Below are 18298 nucleotides of genomic sequence, written 5' to 3' on the forward strand. Positions count from 1 at the left end.
GCAGGCTCCTGGCCGAGCAGGGACCCGGATGCGGGGTTCGATCCCAGGACCCTGGGATCACGACCTGAGCTGAAGGCAGATGCTTAACGCCTCAGCCACCCAGGTGCCCCTAAACCTATACTTTTCTATTGCAAATGTTAGAAGCATTTATATAATTTTTAGTAACAATTTAAGTTGTTATATTATTATATTATACAAATTATTATAAAAGTTGTTAATAGGAGAATAATGTTTACATTAGCATGAGAACATAAAGCACATAACCCAAGTTATATACTATGATTGCATTTTTTATTTTGTTACCACTTTTTGCTTTGCTGGGGTTTATTTTAAATCATCTTTGTTGAGATACAAATCACAAACCATAAAATTTACCCTTTTAAAGTGTACAATTCAGGATTTTAGTGTATTCACAGAGTTTTGCTGCCACCACCACAATCTAAGATTAAAGATTTTCATAACTCCATAAAGAAACCTTGTACCCATTACCACTCACTCCCAGTATCCTACTCTAGAGATCTAATACACAGCATTGTGATTATAATCAACAACATTGTATCATATATTTCAAAGTTTCTAAGAAATTACATCTTAAATGTTCTTACCATAAAATAGAATGGTAACTACCATGATGCAGTGGGGTTGTTAGCTAGCTATACAATGGCAATCATATTGAAATATATAAATGTATCAAAACAACATGTTGTACACCTTGAACTTACACAATGTTATATGTCAACTATATCTAAAAAAAGTAATCATAAAATATATGCCCTTTTTGTCTGGCTTCTTTGACTTAGCTTAATATTTTCAAGATCCATCCATATTCTCGTATGTTTCAGTACTTTATTCCTGTCTATGGCCAAATAATATTACATTGTAGGAATATATCACATTTTAGTTATCCATTCATCAGCTGATGGATATTTAAGTAGCTTCTACAGTTTAGCTATTATGAATAACACTGCAACAGCCATTTGTGTACACGTTTTGTGTGGAAATTTGTTTTCACTACTCTTGGATATATAACTAGTAGTAAAATTCCTAGGTCTTACAATAACTCTGTTTAAATTTGAGAAGTTGCCAGACAGTTTTACAAAGAAGAAACACCATTTTACATTCCCAGCAACAGTGTAGGGAAGTTCCAATTTCTCCATAACCTCCCCAACACTTGTTATTACCTATTTTGTTTATCATACTCACACTAGCAGATGTGAGGTTATATCTCATACAGGTGCTGATTTCCATTTCCCTGATGACTAACAATGATGAACATCTCTCTTTTCATATACATATTTTCCATTTGTATATCTTCTGTAGAGAAATATCTAAGCAGATCATTTGCCCATTTTTAATTAAGTTGTCTTTCATTGTTGAATTATAAGAGTTCTTGAAATAGTCTGTATATAGGTCCATTACCAGATAGATGGTTGGAAATATATTCTCCCATTCTGTGTGCTGTCTTCTCACTTTTTGATGATATCATTTGCAGAACAATTTTTTTTAATTAAATGAAGTACAATTTACTTATTTTTTGTCTTTTGCTGCTTTTGCTTCTGGTGTATTAAATAAACAGTTGCCAAATCCAAGAGAGCAAAGATTTACTCCTGTTTCCTTCTAAGAGTTCTATAGTTTTACCTCTAACAATTGAGTGTATTATCTATTTTGAGTTAAATTTTAATATGATTTGGGATAAGGATCCAATTCCATTATTTTGCATATGGATATCCACTTGTCGACACAGCATTTATTGAAAAGATTACTCTTTTCCCATTTAAATGTCCTGAGATCATGTTGCAAGTCAACTGATCATAAACATAAATGTTTATTTCTGAATTCTCAATCTCTTCCATTAGTCTATATGTTTATCTTTTTCAAGCACCACACTGTCTTGATTACTCTTGTTTTGTATTAAATTTTGAAATCAGAAAGCATGAGTCCCTCAACTTTGTTGTTTATTTTCAAAATTGTTTTAGCTATTATGGGTCTCTACATTTATATGTGGATGTTAGGAACATCTTGTTCCTAAATTCTACACTAAGGCCAGCTCAAATTTTGATAGGGATCCCACCAAATCTGTATTATTTTGAGGAGTACTGACATCACATTTATATTTGGTCTCTACCAATCCAAAAACATGGGTATGTCTTTCCATTTATTTATGTCTTCTTTAAATTCTTACAATGGTATTTTGTAGTTTTCTGTATATAAATCTTGCATTCTTTTGTTTAATTTAAATCTAGTTATTTTATTTTTTATGCTACTTTAAGTGGAATTATTTTCTTCATTTCACTTTGGAAATTATCATTGCTAGCATGTAGGAATGTAATTGATTTTGTATCTTGATATTGTATCTTATAACGTTGCTGAACTTACTAGTTTTAAGAGTGTTTTTTTATAGTTAATAATATTGTAATAATGTATGATGACAGATGGTAACTACACTTATGAGCACTGAGTAATGTATAAGATTGTCAAATCAATATGTTGTACACATATACACACTGAAACTAATGTAGCATTATATGTGATTACACTTCAACAATACAGTTTTAATAGTGGTTTTGGTGGATTTTTTTTCTACATTAAAAAAAAATATATTTTCCTGGGGTGCCTGGCTGGGTCAGTCAGTAGAGCATGCAACTTGTGACCTCATTGTCATGTGTTCAAACCCCACTTTGGGTGTAGAGATTACTAAATATATATGTATATATATTTTCTTTTGTGAATGGAGATAGTGCTCACTGGTTGTATATAAAGGCTTGCACCTCATGTCCACAGGGCCATGTGCAGGGTAGTGGCTATAGGATTGTGTGTGGGTAAGCTGTGTGGAGGATTGAGGGTGTCTGTGGACCAGTCAGAGATCCACAGGTAAGGTGTCCCCATTGGCTTGTGGATAGATATCTTGATGAAGTCCATAAAGCAATATAGGATCCATGCCTCTTTAATGAGTTCTCAACACTGGCTGCTGTGATCCCAGACTCTTTCAGCCCCTCAGTTGTACAGGTCGCTTTAGTATACTGGGTGGACTGAAAAAGAAGTGGGCCTCTTCAGCAGCATCCCACACAGCTGAGGAAGCAGGCACTCACTCACTATGCTCTCACTCTCCTCCATGGAAGAAATCACAGGCCGCATGCTTTTCTCTTGGCACTGAGTAATGCCACCTTGGGGGAGAGGTAACACGGGTAAAGTAAAACTGTTAATATCTTCTTCAATGCATTCTCAGATTTTTTGCTCCAAATGTGTGTTGAAACTTCTGTGCTGTACTCCCAGACTCCTACAAAGGTGGATAGCATAGGTTAATATAAAAATTGATGTTCTTTGGTGGAATAAGAGTAGAAAATTCTTCTACCATCTTGCAGATGTCACTCTTCTTATATTAAACTTCTTATTTATTGTTTATAATTTCTTTATTTATTTCCATGGATTTGAGTTACCATTAAATGTTGTATCTTATTCTAATACTGCTTTTATCCCATCTGCTGCCTTTGTGCTGGAATTGTCAAATAGATTACATTGATATATGTTACAAACCCAAAATACAATAATTTCCAATTGTTGTATTCAATTACTTTTCAAATCAGTTGAGAGAAGAAAAGGTAATAAATACACAATTATACAATTATATTTCCCTAAGTGGTTAACATTACTGGCACTAATTATTCCTTCATTTGGATCAAGCTGTTATTTAATTTCTTTTTATTTTAGCCTGAAATATTCCCTTTAGTATTTCTTGTAGGACAGATTTTATAGTAATGGATTCTATCAGCTTTTGTTCACATGAAAATGCTATAATTACTTCTTCATTTTCAAAAGATAACTTTGCTGTATATAGAAATCTGACAGTTTTTTCAGCAGCTTGAATGTGTTACTCTACTGCCTTCTGGGCTCCATTGTTTCTGATGAAAGTTAAATTGTTGATTTTATTGGTGTTCCCTTGTTTGTGATGACCTGCTTTTCTCTTTCTCTTCTCTTTTGTCTTTCTCTTTGAACATTTTGACTGTGATGTGTCTAGTTGTGGATCTCTTTCTGTTTATTCTAGTTGGAGTTTTATGCACTGCTTGGATGTGTATATGAATATTTTCACAAAATTTGGCAAGTTTTCAGTCACTATTTCTTCAAATATTCTTTCTGCTTCTATCTCATTCTTTCCTCTTTCCTGGTATTCCCATTCCACATTTCTCTGAGGCCATATTTCTTTTCATTCTGCTTTTTCACTATTCTTCTGATTGTATAATCTCTATTGGTCTTATCCTCAAGTCCTTGATTCTTTCTTCTGCTAGCTTGAATATAACAGAGTCTCATTGTTCTTACCAAGATTTAGTGGATTTCTTGACTATATCCCCATATGTTGTATACCCTCAGGACAAATAACAGAAATGCCAAATAATTGCTATTGTGTAATATACATAAATTTATAATTATGTATGTTATTTATAACCATCTAGCTATATATTTTTTTCTTCATTTAAATGGTTGTTTCTTGAACAAAAAAGATTCCACTATGTTGATCCACAAGTAACCCCTCCTGGGATTTCTAATTGCCTTTTTCTTAAATTGAGGTTTTAAATTAATTGTGATAGGTAGAAAAGTGGCCCACAAAGATATCCATGTCCTAATACCCAGAACCTGTGGATATGTTAGGTTTAAAGAAAAGGAAATTTGAGCTTGCAGATAGAATTAAGGTACTAATCTGCAGACCTTGAGATGGGAGATTATCCTGGGTCATCCATTGGATCCAATGTAATCAAAAGGCTCCTTAAAAGTGGAAGTATAAGCCAGAGGAGGAGTCAATGTCAGATTGATGCAATGTGAGAAAGACTCAACCAGTCATTGTTGGTTTGGGAAATGGAGGAACAGGTTATGATCCAAGGAGTATGAACAGCTTCTACCAGCTGGAAAAAGCAAGGAAATTGATCTTTCCTTAGAGCTTCCAAAAAAGATAACAGCCCTTGTTGACACCTTGATTTCAGCCCAGTGATACCCACATCAGACTTCTCAACTACAGAACTGTAATAAACTAGATTTGTGTCATTTTAAGTTATTACATTTGTAGTAATCTTTCAAAGCAGCAATAAGAAACTTAATGCACTCATCAACATTTAACCTTCTTTACTTTCCAGAATTATCTATCTAGTTGCTCCATGCTTTGCTGGTTGCACTCTAGGTCTGCTGTACATCTACACAGATATCACCTGAAGAAGTAGAGAGGTAAGATGAGAATCATTGTTTTCTAAATCTCATGTTGTATTAAGTTATGTATAATTCACTTTAAGTTTTTAATTGATTTAATAATTCATAGGATTCACACTGTTTATACTCATAAAAGAGCTTCATAATGGGCAAAGGATGTGATACAGCATCAGCATGAGAAGAATATGTATTGAAAAATGCCCAAAGATCTCAGGTGCTGGCTTTCCTTTTTAACAACTGGTTGGATCATGAAAAGATGCACTTTGTCTCCAGATCTCAAATGCTTACCAGCATGGATGCAAAGTGTTTTGGTACCAGGAAGCCCAAAGTCTATTCATTGTAGGGGTCTTTTATAGTAAGCTGGTTATGTAAGCACATACTAGCTATCTGACTAGCCTTAACCAACAAAATTTCCCAAACCTCACCAAAACCCATTACAAATCATCAATCCAATAATTATGAAACAATACTGACAGAATATAATACTCTGCCCCATGAACCCATGGTTACAGAGCATCATTTATCTTCACTTAATACATTTAATAGTATTAACCCTTCAAAACTTACAGATAAGCAAAAAATCAACTTAAACTAGATGAGATTAATCCATGTGATACAATGTGTTTCTCTTCCTTGTTCCATTTGTTTCACAAAATTATAGAGTCAAGACCTATCATAAGAAAGAAGGTGTAGGATGCTGATTTTTGTGTCCTTGTGTGTGCAAATATTTTTTTATTATGCCCTACCATTGGTTTCATAGTTTGCCTTGATGAAGAATTATAAATTAAAAACATTTTACATCAGAACACGAAAGGCATTTTTATCCAGTGTTGGTGAAAAGTCTGATGCAAGTTTGAGTACTGCTTTTTTATAAATGATCTGTTTGCTTTTTTGTCTTGTATAAGTTTCTCTAGAAATTTCTTTTTATCCTTGCAATTGACTTATGGCTTTACAGAAATAAAAAATAGTTATAAGATAACAATATGAATAATTGTATGTCAAAAAATCCATTAACAAGATGAAATAGACAAATTTCTAAAAAGGCACAAACTGGAGATTTCAAACTTTCAAAGGGATGCACTTAGGTTTAGATCTTTTTGTCTATTTTTGTTTTGCAAGTATTTCTTTCTTTCATTTATTATGCTGGGTACATAATGAGCCCTTAAAAATCTGAAGACTCATGTTCTTTACTTAAGAAAATTTTGTTATTACTTTCATAATTTCCTCTCCTCTATGTTTTCTATTCTCTTTTTTTGAACTCTCATTAGATATTGGGCCACCTGAACTGATTACCTGAACTGATTATCTGAACTTCTTAACGTTTTTCTCTAATATTTTCTTCTTGAGTTTATTTCATAGTTTGTGCCCTTTTAGAAATTTGTCCATTTCATCTAGTTAACTGACTTTTTTGACATATATTTATCATATTATCTTCATTTTTTATTTCTGTAAAGCCATAATTCAGTTGCAATCAGAGAACATATTTTATATGATTTAAATCATTTTAAGTTTATTGGGCTTATTTTTTGGCTTAACACATCATCTATTCTAGAGACTATTCCATGTTCACTTGAAAAGAAAGTTTATTCTGCTGTTATGGGAGGGATTGTTTTACAGATATCTAGTAGACCTAGTTGGTTTATAGTGTTGTTCAAGTCTCCTATTTCCTTATTTCTAGCTGTCTTTCTTTTGTAAAGATTTATTTATTTATTTTAGAGAGAGAGAGAGAGTGAGGGGAGGGGCAAAGGGAAAAATCCTTAAGCAGACTCCTTGCTGAGCACAGAGCTTGATCTGTGGACCAATCTCAGGACCCTGAGATAATGACCTGAGCCAAAATCAAGAGTCAGGCTCAACCGCTGGAGCCATTCAGGTGTCCCTATTTCTAGCTGTTTCATCCATTTATCAAAGTAAGGTATTTATGTGTCCTGCTGTTATTATTGGATTGTCTATTTCTCTCTTAAATTATTTGTTTCTACTTCTTATATTTTGGATTTACATTGTTAGATAAATTTACATATATAATTGTTATGTTAGAAGAATTGACCATCTCATCATTATAAAATTTCCCTTTTTTGTCTTTAGGAACATTTCGTGCTTTCAATTCTATTTTATCTCACATTAGTGTACCCAATCCAGCTTTCTTTTGGATCCCCTTTGCATGGTATTTCTCATTATATCCTTTTAGATTAAAACAATATGTGTCTTTAGATCTAAAATGTTATCTCCTGTATACCACATACTTTTGGGTCATTCTTTTATCCATTGATGCAAAAATTCTGAACAAAATATTAGCAAACTGAATCCCGATATATGCTAAAAGATAATACATCATAATCAAGTGAAGTTTGTCCCAGGGTACAAGATTGGTTTAACAAACAAAAATCAGTAAGAACTCAATGAAAAAATCAGTAATCATAATTTCTTGTAGTAACAAAGGATAAAATAACACTATCATGAACAAATATTTGATAAAATTCAACATTTATTCATGATAAAGATTACCAAGATAGGAATTGAAGAGAACTTTCTTAAATCTAAAAAATATCTACAATAAAAGCTGTAGCAAATATTAAATTAAGTGATGAAAAATTGAACTGAATTCTCCTAAGAATAAGAACATTGCATGCATGGATACCAGTTCTTACCACTTCTATTAAATATTGTACTGGAGATCCTAGTCAGTGCTATTAAGCAAGAAGAAAAAATAAAAGACAGGAATTGGAAGGGAAGAAGTAGTTTTCCTTATTTGTAGAGTTAATTTTACATGACTGTGTAAGTAGACTGTCCAAAATGATTTATAACTAGCATAAGTTAATTGAGCAGATTATTTGGTAAAAGCTCAGTATTTCAAACACTTTATTTATATATATAACAACTACAATTAAAAAATAAAGTTTAAAATTAAAAAAACAAAAATATCAAATCCCTAGGATAAATATAATGAAACATGTACAGGGACTGTAAAATGAAAATTAGAAAACTTTTTTTAGAGAAATTAAAGACCCAGACAAGTAGAGAAATTTAACATGTTCATATATAAGAATATGCAATATTATAATAATGCTACTTCTCCAACAATTTGATCTATTCAATGAATCCTAATAATCATAGAAGGTTTTTTTTTGTAGAAATTGACAATCTGATTATAAATCTACATGGAAATACAAAGGGACAAAAATAGGCAATGCAATAAAGAATAGGAACAAAACTGGAGGACTTACATTACTAGATATAAAATATTATTATAAAGCTATAATAAGACAGTGTGCTATTAGTAATATAGAACAGTGAAACAGTATAGTGAGTCCAGAAATAGAACCACATGTATATGGATACCTGCAGTAAAATGTGAAGAAAATAAAATTTTAAACAAATGACTTAATTACTCATATGGGAAAAAAAACTAATCTTGCCTCCAATCTGTCATATGCAAAAATAAATTACATACGGATTTGTTACTAAATGTGAAATATAAATAGATTAGATCTTTTTTTTCAAGAGAACACCAAAAGTGTTAAACAAAAAGAAAAACTTTAAAACTTCTGTTTATCAAAAGAAAAATTTAAAAAGTACAAAGTCAAGCAACAGTGGAAAATACTTTTGCAATCCATGTATCTGAAAAAGGACTTGTATCCAGAATATGTAAATAACTCTCACAAATCAATAAGAAAAGCAAACAGCGCCCCCCCAAAATTGACAAAGTACTTGAACAAGCACTTCACAAAAGAGCATAACCAAATATCCAATTAACATATGAAAAGATGTTTTTCATTAGTCATTAGAGAAACAAAAACCAATGCCATGGTGCAATATCATCATACACTCATCAAAATGTTTAAAATGAGTAATTAAGTCATTAAGTCCCCTATGTTCATCTGTTTTGTTTCTTAAATTCCACAAATGAGTGAAATCATATAGTATTTTTCTTTCTCTGACTTATTTTGCTTAGCATAATACCATCTACTTCCCTCCACATTACATTGTTGTAAATGGCAAGATTTCATTCTTTTGATGGCCGAGTATTATTCCAGTGTGTGTGTGTGTGTGTGTGTGTGTGTGTGTGTGTGTGTACCACCTCTTTATTCATTCATCTGTTGATGGACATCTGGGCTCTTTCCATGTTTTGACTATTGTGGACATTGTTGTTATAAACATTGTGGTACATGTGCCTCTTCGAATCACTGCTTTTGTATCCTTTTTTTTTTTTAATTTTATTTATTTGACAGAGAGAGATAGTGAGAGCAGGAACACAAGCAGGGGGAGTTGGAGATGGAGAAGCAGGCTTCCCGCTGAGCAGGGAGCCCAATGCAGGGCTCGATCCCAGGACGCTGGGATCACGACCTGAGCCACCCAGGCGCCCCTGTATCCTTTGGATAAATACCTAGAAGTGCAATTGCTGGGTCATACAGTAGTTCTATTTTTAACTTTTTGAGGAACCTCCATACTGTTTTCACAGGGGCTGCTCCAGTTTGCATTCCCAACAACAGCGTAAGAGGGTTCCCCTTTCTCCACATCCTTGCCAATGTCTATGAGTTTTCCCCTTTCTCCACATTTTTGCCAATGTCTATTGTTTCCTGAGTTGTTCAATTTTAGCCATTCTGACTGATGTGAGGTGGTATCTCATTGCAGTTTTGATTTGTGTTTCTCTGATGCCAAGTGATGTTGAGCATTTGTTTGTGTGTCTGCTAGCCATTTGTACGTCTTCTTTGGAGAAATGTCGTTCATGTCTTCTGTCAATTTCTTGACTGAATTTTTTGTTTTTTGGGTGTTGAGTTTGATAAGTTCTTTATAGATTTTGGATACCAGCCCTTTATCTGATATCTCATTTCTGAATATCTTCTCCCATTCCATAGGTTGCCCTTTAGCTTTGTTGATTGTTTCCTTTGCTGTGAAAAAGCTTTTAATCCTGATGAAGTCAAAATAGTTCATTGTTGCTTTTGTTTCCCTTCCCTTTGGAGGCATGCCTAGGAAAATTTGTTGTGGCCAAGGTCTAAGAAGTTGTTGCCTATGTTCTCCTCTAGGATTTTGATGGTTTCCTCTCTCATATGTAGGTCATTCATCCATTTTGAGTTTATTTTTGTGTATGGTGTAAGAAAGTGGTCCAGTTTCATTCTTCTACATGTTGCTATCCAATTTTCCCAACACCATTTATTGAAGAGATTGTCTTTTTTCCATTGGATATTCTTTCCTACATTGTCAAACGTTAGTTGATCATATAGGTGTGGGTCCATTTCTGGGCTTTCTATTCTGTTCCACTGATCTATGTGTCTCTTTTTGTGCAAGTACCATACTGTCTTGATGATAACAGCTTTGTAATACAGCTTGAAGTCTGAAATTGTGATGCCTCTAGCTTTGCTTTTCATTTGCAATGTTGCTTTGGCTATTAAGTGTCTTTTCTGGTTCCATACCAATTTTAGGGTTGTTTGTCCCACCTCTGTGAAAAATGTTGATGGTATTTTGATAGTGATTGCTTTGAATGTGTAGATTGCTTTGGGTAGCACAAAGAGTTTAACAATATTTGTTCTTCCAACCCATGAGCATGGAATGTTTTTCACTTTCTTTGTATCTTCCTCAATTTCTTTCATGAGTGTTCTATAGTTTTCAGAGTACAGATCATTTACCTCTTTGGTTAGATTTATTCATAGGTATCTTATGGTTCTTGGTGCAATTGTAAATGAGACTGATTCCTTGATTTCACTTTCTGCTGCTACATCATTAATGTACAGAAATGCAACTGACTTCTGTGCTTTGATTTTATATTTTGTGACTTTGCTGAATTCCTGTGTCAGTTCTAGCAATTTTTTTGGTGGAATCTTTTGGGTTTTCTACATAGAGTATCATGTCATCTGTGAAGAGTAAAAGTTTGACTTCTTTGTCGATTTAGATGCACTTTATTTCTTTTTGTTGTCTGATAGCTGAGGCTAGGACTTCTAGTACTATGTTGAAAAACAGTGGTGAGAGTGGACATCCCTGTTGTGTTCCTGATCTTGGGGAAAAGCTCTCAGTTTTTCCCCATTGAGGATGTTATTGCTGTGGGTCCTTCATATATGGATTTTATGATGTTGAGACATATTCCCTCAATCCATACAGGGTGAAAGGTTTTTTATCAAAAAAGGATGCTGTATTTTGACAAATGCTTTTTCTGTATCTATTGAGAGGATCATATGGTTCTTATCCTTTCTTTTATTAATGTGGTGTATCATGTTGATTGATTTGTGGTGGTTGAACCATTCCTGCAGTCCATGAATAAATCCCCCTTGGTTGTAGTGAATAATCCTTTTAATGTACTGTTAGATCTTATCAGCTAACATCTTGGTGAGAATTTTGGCATCCATGTTCCTCAGGGATATTGGTCTATAATTTTCCTTTTTGGTGGGGTCTTTGGTTTTGGGATCAAGGCAATGCTGGCATCATAGACTGGTTTGGAAGTTTTCCTTCCATTTCTATTTTTTGGAACTGTTTCAGAACAGGTATTAATTCTTTAAATGTTTGGTAGAATTCCCCTGGAAAGCCATCTGGCCCTGGAATCTTGTTTATTGGGAGATTTTTTTATTATTGATTCAATTTTTTTGCTGGTTATGGTTTATTCAGGTTTTCTGTTTCTTCATGTTTCAGTTTTGGTAGTTTATATGTTTCTAGGAATTTATCCATTTCTTCCAGATTTCCTTAATTGTTGGTATATAATTGCTCATAATATTCTCTCATAATTGTTTATATTTCTTCAGTGTTGGTTGTTATCTGTCTTCTTTCATTCATGATTTTATTTATTTGGGTCTTTTCCCTTTCCTTTCTGATAAGTCTGACTAGGGGTTTACTGATCTCATTAATTCTTTCAAAGTACCATCTCTTAGTTTCATTGATCTCTTCTACTGTTTTTTTTTTATTATTTCTATATCATTGATTTCTGCTCTAATCTTTATTATTTCTTTTCTCCTGCTGAATTTACACTTTATTTGCTTTTCTTTTTCCAGCTCCTTTAGGTGTAAAGTTAGGTTGTGTTTGAGACTTCTTGTTTCTTAAGGAAGACCTGTATTGCTACATACTTCTCTCTTAGGACCACCTTTGCTACATCCAGAAGGTCGTGTTTTCACTTTCATTTGATTCCATGTATTTTTTAAATTCTTCTTTAATTTCCTGGTTGACCCATTTGCTCTTCAGTAGGATGTTCTTTAACCTCCATGTATTTGTGGTCCTTCCAAACTTCTTCTTTTTTTTAAAGATTTTACTTATTTATTTGTCACAGAGAGAGAGAGTGCACAAGCAAGGGGAGCAGTAGATGGAACAGGCAGTGGGAGAAGCAGCTCCCCACTGAGCAAGGAGCCCAATGTGGGACTAGATCCCAACATCCTGGAGTCATGACCTAAACTGAAGGCAGCTGCTTAACCAACTGAGCGACCCAGGCATCCCTCCAAATTTCTTCTTGTGATTGACTTCAAGTTTTACAGCATTGTGGTCTGAAAATATGCATGGTATGATTTCAATCTTTTTGTAGTGGTGGAGACTTGATTTGTGACCTAGTATGTGATTTATTCTGGAGAATGTTCCATATGCATTCAAAAAGAATGTGTATTCTGTTGCTTCAGGATGAAATGTTCTGAACATACCTGTGAAGTCCATCTGGTCCAGTGTGTCATCATAGCTCTTGTTTCCTTGTTGATCTTCTGCTTAGATGATCTGTCCTTTGCTGTGAGTGGGGTGCTAAAGTCCCCTACTATTATTGTATTATTGATGAGTTTTTTTTTAATTTTGTTATTAATTAATTTATATATTTGGCTGCTCCTAAGTTAGGGGAATAAATATTTATAATTGTTAGATCTTCTTGTTGGATAGACCACTTTATTATGATATGGTGTCCTTCTTCAACTCTTATTACAGTCTTTGGTTTAAAATCTAGTTTTTCTGGGGATGCCTGGGTGGTTCAGTCAGTTAAGCATCTGCCTTCAGCTCAGGTCATGATCCCAGGGTCCTGGTATCAAGTCCCACACTGGGCTCCTTGCTCAGCAGGGTACCTGTTTCTCCCTCTGCCTGTTGCTCCCCCTACTTGTGCTCTCTCTGGCAAATAAATAAAATCTTCAAAAAATTTAAAAAAATAAAATCTATTTTGTCTGATAGAAGGATGGCTACTCCAGCTTTCTTTTGATGTCCATTAGCATGATAAATGGTTCTCCAATCCCTCAGTTTTCAATCTGGAGGTATCTTTGGGTCTAAAATGAGTCTCTCATAAGCAGCATATTGATCAATCTTTTTTTTTTTTTATCAATTCTGATATCCTATGTCTTTTGATTGGAGCATTTAGTCCATTTACATTCAGAGTAATTATTGAAAGATATTAATTTAGTGCCATTGTATTACCTGTAAAGTCATTGTTCCTATAGATTGTCTCTCTTCCATTCTGGTCTTTGTTACTTTGGGGGCTCTCTCCACTCAAAGGATCCCTTTTAATATTTCTTGCAGGGCTTGTTTAGTGTTCAAAACTTTCTTTACTTTTTGTTTGTTCTGGAAACTCTTATCTCTCCTTCTATTCTGAATGACAGCCTTTTTGGATAAAGTATTTTTGGCCACACATTTTTCCAATCTAGCATTTGAATATGTCATGCCAGTCCTTTCTGGTCTGCCATGTGTCTGTGGACAAGGCTGCTGCCAGCCTTATGTGTCTATCCTTGTAGTTAAGGACCTCTTGTCCTGAACTGCTTTCAGGATTTTCTCTTTATCTTTGTAATTCGCAAACTTCACTATAATATGTCGAGGTGTTGACCTATTTTTGTTGATTTTGAGGGTAGTTCTCTGTGCCTCTTGGACGTGAATGCCTGTTTCCTTTCCCAGATTAGGGATGTTCTCAGCTATAATTTGTTCAAATAAACTTCTGCCCCTTTTTCCCATTCCTCATCTTCTGGGACTCCTATAATATGGATATTATTTCACTTTATGGAATTGCTGAGTTCTCTAATCTACCTCTTTGATCTAATAGTTTTGTTTCCCTCTTCTTTTCAGCTTCCATATTTTCCATCATTTTATCTTCTGTATCACTGATTCGCTCTTCTGATTTGTTCATCCTCATTTTTATGACCTCCACTTGGGACTGCATCTCAGTAATAGCATTTTTAATTTTGGCCTGACTAGATTTTAGTTCTTCTATCTCTATAGTAAGGGATCTCTAGTGTCTTCTATCCTTTTTTCAAGCCCAGCTAGTAACTTATAATCATTGTTTTAAATTATAGTTCAGACCTCTTACTTATATCTGTATTGATTAAATCCCTGGCAGTGAGTACTACATCCAGTTCTTTCTTTTGGGGTGAATTTCTCTGTTTTGTCACTTTGTCCAGAAAAAAAAGAAGAAAGAAAGAAAAAAAGAACAAAAACAATAACAACCACCACAACAGGGGAAAAAAAAAAAACTTGATCATGGGTGTGTTTTGGTCTGCTTGTTAAAAGAAACTAGATCCCCAAATAAGAACAAAAGAAAAACACTATATATATAAAATGCAATGAAAGGAAACAAAAATTATATATATATATATATATATATATATATATATATATATATATATATATATATATATAAAGTACATATAAAATAAAAAATGAAAAAGAAAAAGAATTGAAAAAATAAGAAAATAAATGAAAAAATAATACTAAAAGACTAAAGAATAAACATACAAAGAATGCTATATATGTTTTCCCAAGAGCTGAAGTTTTGCAGCCCTCTATGATCAGTAAACCTGGTGAGAGTGAGTTGTTTGTGCTGGTCTTCTGGGGAGAGGCCTATTTCTGCTTCTCAGGTGGACTTGCCATAGTGGAAATGCCCCTTCAGTGCACAGGGGCAGGACTTAGTGTAAGTGGCTCTGGACTCCACTAAGTGGTGCTGTTTTGTTCCCTGAAGGCTTTCAGCACTGATGACTGGGATGAATATTGTTGTGCCCTGCTCTCTAGCCCAGAACTGAAAATTTGTGCTGCCCACTCTTCAGTGAGTCCTCATAGAAAAGCAATAAATCACTCTTCTGTCCCTGGTTTCCATCAGAACTCTGTGTTCATTTGGCCTGTAACCGAGCATTTTTATCTCAGGGACACGACTGAGTTTTAAAACTCCAAATTTTAGGGACTCCCATGGCAACAACCCACACTGTTGTTCTGGGAGTGTGGGTCTCACCACACTTCTGCTGTTTGCTGGACCTATCCCAGGAAAGTGGTCACATGACTGTAGAGTGGCTCGCACTTTACGGCAACACAGAGCAGAAAGTCGGCACCTAGACTCACTGTTCTGAGCTGGCTTCCCTGCTCCTATGCCTGGGAACTCTGTGGCATGCAGGTGTCACCTATTCTTCTTGCAACCCCAGGGATCCTAAGACCATGCTATCACACCTGGCATTCTGCCCAGCTTCACCACTTGAGCACCTTTAAGCCAGGCATATCCTCCACTGTGACAGACTTCCAAAAGTTCTGATTTTGCCCTCTGCTGCTTATAATACTTTGCAGTAGCTTCCTTAAGCAGGCTCCTTTTCCTCTGTGTATCCTCAGCTATATCACACTGGATTCAAGTCTCCTTACCTCCTATCTTCGAAACAGTGGTCGCTTTTCTACTTGTAGACTTACAGCATTTGTTTTCTCAGATCTCTGATTGATTTCTTGGGTGTTCAGAATGATTTGATATCTAGTTGTATTTGAGGAACGAGACAAATTTAGGGTCCCCCTACTCCTCTGCCATTTTAACTCCTCGCCTCTTTGTTAGACTTTTTTTAAAATCAAGCCACAAAGGACTAAGTGGGGGAAGAAACTTCATTATTTGGAGCCACCAATATAGTCAATATTGAAAATATTCAATTAAGTAAATATTTTAAAGTATCTAGAACCAGACCACTTCTCTCCACCTCCATTGATAATGTTCTGTTGCCAGCATTACTTCTTTTCTGGATCACTGCTAAAACTCTGCTTCCACCTATGTCCTCTTGTATTCTGCTAAATATAATCCAACCCATATCACTTCTCTTCTCAAATTACTTAAAATAAAATACAAAGTCCTTAAAATGGCTCACAGGGTTCTATATAATATGGGCCCCTTTATCTTTCTAATCTCATACTACTGTGCCCCAAATGAATTTCACTTTTGTTAAAATGGCTTCATTGTTCTCCAGCACTCAGACATAGTTCCGCTTCACAGTTACTGCATTTGCTGTTCACTTTGTTTGGAGCACACTTCTATAATATATCCATATAGCTCCTTCATTTGCTCCCTTCAGATCTTTGTAGCCTTTTCAATGAGGCCTTCTCTGATTTGCTTACTCAAAATTACATCAATTACTCTACTTTTCAACAGCCTTTACTATTTTACAGCTTACTTTCCTCTGTAGGACTTATCACCCTTTAATGTATTGTGTTTGTCTATTACATGTCCCCTTGCATTACAATGTTTGCCAAGAAGAACACAGATTTGTGAAGATCTTTTTGCTTACCACTGTATGTAAGTACAAAGAAATGTGTTTGAATGAATGTATAAGATTATTTTAAATTATTTTAAATTAAATTAAGGTTTACATTAATGCCTAATACATTCAGTGCTTTTTCACATCTACTATCACATTCAATTCTCTCAGCAACCCCATCATAGAGTATATACTACTACCCTATTTTATGAATGAGGAATTAGATCCAGAACTCATAAATAATATGTCCAAGATTACACTGCTAGTATATTATCAAAGAATTTGATTCTGATTGTCAGCCTTGTGCTCTTCTCACTACATTACTGCAGGTATCTAGAATTTTAAAATACAAGATATAATGATTTTTTGGGTATCTGCTAAAGAAATCAGTGTGGCAAAATTAGAAGGATCCTTTATTTTCTCAATTTCCTTTTTTTTAATGTCCAAACAGGCCACCTTGTTTTTGCCATTCAAGAGAAAAAAAATGGCAGGTTAAATTATGTCTTGAAATAACTGAATTAGTCTTACGTCCCTATTATTCAAATATTTTTCCATATTCTCTCTAATAATGGTTTCTTTTCAAAGACATTACAAGCATTAATCAAAAGAACACCTGGTCTTCTCAATTCAGTGGAAAACTGGTCTTTGCATAGATAGATAAATAGATATAGATAGATAGATAATAGATAGAGACATAAATAGCAGGTGTCAGAGATTTAATTATACATTTTTAAATTTAAATTCAATTAGCCAATATATAGTACATCATTAGTTTTTGATATAATGTTCAATGATTCATTAGTTGTGTATAACACCCAGCGCTACATTTTTGAAAAATTTTATACATCCAAGCTACTGAGTCCTATTGTGATAAATCCCTCACAGTGGCTCAGTTGAAAATTTAATATTCTATGTGGCAAAATACAAAAATATTTAAAGACTGTCACTTAAAAAATGAGTTATGAAAGGCCTAATTTGGGGGCAGATGGGGAGAAAAATTTTGTGTGGCTCTGAAATAATTCTATTTACTGGATGTGTAAACACTTTACAGAAAGGATATGCTAAACGTCTTCTAGGGAGTCAGGGCTTTCAGAATGGCATGTACATACACCTCACTCAAATATGTCAAATAAGATTATGTGTGTGTGTGTGTGTGTGTATAGATTTCTATATTTTTATTCCTTTGACTATTTCCTCTGTTCCTTTTTCTGCTTAGGAACTTATTTTACAAAGCATTCCATGTCATTTCATTCATACTTTTTATTTCTTCACCCTTTTGTACTATATTTGTGCTATCATATGTAAGATTATAGAGGTAAATAGCTATTCTCATTTCATTTCATCAAGGTTACATGGATTATCATTGTTGATGTTAATTTTGTTCACTTGGCTGAGGTAGTGTTTGTTAGGTTTCCTTCCTCCTTTTACAATGTACTCTGTGGAGGGAAGTCACTATGTGTAGTCCATATCTCCACCAACAAGTTATGCTGCACCTCCTTGAGGATGGAATACCTACCTAAATTATTTGGAATTCCTCAGAATATGAGATTTGTCTCTTCTCTCCCATGTATTTATTATTATATCATTTATTTATCTTTATGTACACATGGATATCTATTTTCTACTTTGGGCTATAATCTAACCTGCCCTATTTTATTGTTCAAAGTATTCTAAATTGGCCATTGGGA

The sequence above is a fragment of the Neomonachus schauinslandi genome, chromosome X (genome assembly GCF_002201575.2).
Source record: "Neomonachus schauinslandi chromosome X, ASM220157v2, whole genome shotgun sequence".
NCBI classification, from domain to species: Eukaryota; Metazoa; Chordata; class Mammalia; order Carnivora; family Phocidae; genus Neomonachus; species Neomonachus schauinslandi.